The sequence below is a fragment of the Gavialis gangeticus genome, unplaced genomic scaffold, assembly GCF_001723915.1.
Source record: "Gavialis gangeticus isolate Ggan-Ray unplaced genomic scaffold, GavGan_comp1, whole genome shotgun sequence".
Taxonomy (NCBI): Eukaryota; Metazoa; Chordata; order Crocodylia; family Gavialidae; genus Gavialis; species Gavialis gangeticus.
The window spans coordinates 1,802,420-1,805,301 of NW_017729012.1; positions in this window are offsets into that span (position 1 = coordinate 1,802,420).

Consider the following 2,882-nt stretch of genomic DNA (forward strand, 5'->3'; position numbering starts at 1 on the left):
GTTGTGAAGAATGAAAAGCAAGCTTTGAGTGGTCTTTGGTCTTTCTGTTTTTTGTTTCTTTTTTTCCCCCTTGGGCAGCTCTTTGTCCCCCTAACAGGTTTCTGGTGTAAGACTAAAATCCAAAGTGTGATGTGAACATTGTGATAGCACGTCAGCTGCTGTTTGCTCCTCGATGGGAATAATAGGTTTTAATGATGGGTTTTCATTTGCTCTCAAGCAAAGCTGTGCCTGGGGAAAACCCACTTTTGAAAGAAAGTTCTGTGTTTTGTCAGGCTCAAGAGCTTAATTAAATTCACTGAGTAGCTATGAAGCAGATCCAGTTGTTGCATTGGGAGTCTGCCCCCTTGGGATTGTTGTTTTAATCCCAATAAAGACCTCATTCTGTGATGGAGAATGAAGTATTCTCTCTAGCCAGGGTTAAATTCTTCCCTGAGCATAGCAGAACCAAAGGAAGGACTATGCATAAGAGACTAATTAGGCCCCTTGCGAGCCCCCTACACAAGCAATGATTTCAACTTTACAGGAACAGCGAAGGCATGGCTTCTTCTCCCAACTGCTTTCCAAGGGCCCTTCTGCCATGACATCTAGGAACCTGACTCCTGGGTAAGGTGGTCACTGATTCTGGGCCCACTCTAAAGACTACCGAAGCAGTTGTCAGTCACTGTCAGTGTTCAAACAATGCGGTCATCTGTTTGCTAGGAAGTGGGCCAAGACAAGGTAATCTCATTTTGCCCGGCTTGCTGAATGGACTCAAGATGCTAATGTGACAATTGCCATCTTGGCTGGCAACTAGAATGAATTGGAGTTAAGCACACGGTCTGTAGAGCTAAAGCTAAAGAAAGGCTCTTAAGCTAAAAGAAGTGTGTTGGGCACAGAGAGGGGTCACATAACACTCTTTAGTCAGTTATAGTAACTGCTTAAAAATGCTCTAATTCTTAAACAATCAGAACTCATAGTAGAGATGATATTTTTTATTAGACCAACAAGATTTTTGCAAAAAAAAATTCTTTAATTGCAGGCTTTTGGGGACAAACACCCTTCATCAGGCATTGGAGAATTGACTCCTCTGTGAAATCCTATGAAATATGAACTTTCATTTATCCCCAGGAGAACTTTTACAATCTTTTCTCCTTTGCCTGATGAAGGGTGTTTGTGCCTGAAAGCTTGCAATTAAAGAATTTTTTTTTGCAAAAATCTTGGTGGTCTAATAAAAACTATCATCTCCACTTCAAGTCCTGATTGCCTTTTCCTCTAGACCAATACGGCTACAACCTGGATACCTAATTCTTAAGCACAATTAGTGATATTTAATTTAAAATGCAAGTGTCTTATAAATTATACCCATTGCTAGAGATTGTATTGGTCACTTGGTGCAGAACACTGTTTCACTTAATGGATGGCCAACATGCAGCTTGCAAACAACTGTGAGTTATAAAGCATAGGCATAATTCAATTACCCTCTCTCGGAGGATAAATGCCTCCATTATAGGAGATGCACAGATGTCTCTCTATTCCTAATGAGGGCACTTACGCACCCAGAGAGGGCAATAGAATTGCTCCTATATTTTAGTCATGTCACTCAGGGTTGGTTGCAAGTTGTGCTTTGTTCATCTATTAGGTGAAACAGAATTCTGCCCTGAGAACCAAGGTGTCTGACTGACGTCTCCTTCACTTAAAGCATGACGACACACATAATGACACCAAGCTGGGGGGAGTAATAGATATGCTGGAGGGTAGGGCTAGGATTCAGAGAGACCTCGACAAATGGGAGGATTGGACCTCATGAGTTTTAATAAAGAAAAGTGCAAAGTCCTGTACTTAGGATGGAACAATCCCATGCACCGGTACAGGCTGGGAATTGACTGGCTAAGTAGCAGCTCTGCAGAAAAGGACCTGGGGGTTACGGTGGACAATAAGCTGAATATGACCCAGCAGTGTGCTCGTGCTGCCAAGAAGGCTTGGCATACTGGGTTGCCTTGGTAGGAGTGTTGCCAGCAGATCGAGGTAAGAGATTTTTCCCTTCTATTTGGCACTGGTGATGCCACGTCTGGAGTAGAGTGTTCAATTTTGAGCTCCCACTACAGAATGGGTGGGGACAAATTGGAAAGAGTCCAGCAGTGAGCAACAGAAATGGTCGGGGGCATGGGGCACATGACTTATGGGAAGAGGTTGAGGGAGCCTGGCTTATTTGGTCTCTAGAAGAGAAGATTGAGGGGGGATTTCATAGCAGCCTTCAACTCCCTGCAGTGGGGTTGCAAAGAAGATGGAGCTATACTGTTCTCAGTGGCGACAAATGACAAAACAAGGAGCTATGGTCTCAAGTTGAAGCAAGAGAGGTTTAGCTTAGATATTAGGAAAAACTTTCCCATGAGAAGAGTTATACAGTAGACCCCCGATTTATGCGATTCTGACTTATGCGTATCGTGTGTTTATGTGACTTTTTTTTATTAGGGTCTGGATTGGAAAATGCCCCTCAAGATGCACGTCATTCATGTATATATGCGAACACTCACAAGATTCGCATATATACGTGAACGCCTCACAAGATTTGCAGGCAGAATCAAGCGGAGCTGTGCCACCATTGTGCTGCCATTTTGGTAGCAGCATCTCAAGATGCATAGGTGAGATGCTAGACGCGCCTCCTAAAGGCAGTTCCGCCAAGAAAAGGGGAAAAAATGCTATGACTAAGGTGTGTCTGGGGTACGCAACCCCTTACTATTCTATTTTTTCCTATGGGAAAAGTCATCTAGTTTTACGTGAATTCGACTTGCATGAAATTCCCCCCAGAACACAATACTCGCGTAAATCGGGGGTCTACTGTATAGCACTGGAGCAGGATACCCAGAGGAGTCATGGAATCTCCATTTTTAGATGGTTTTAAG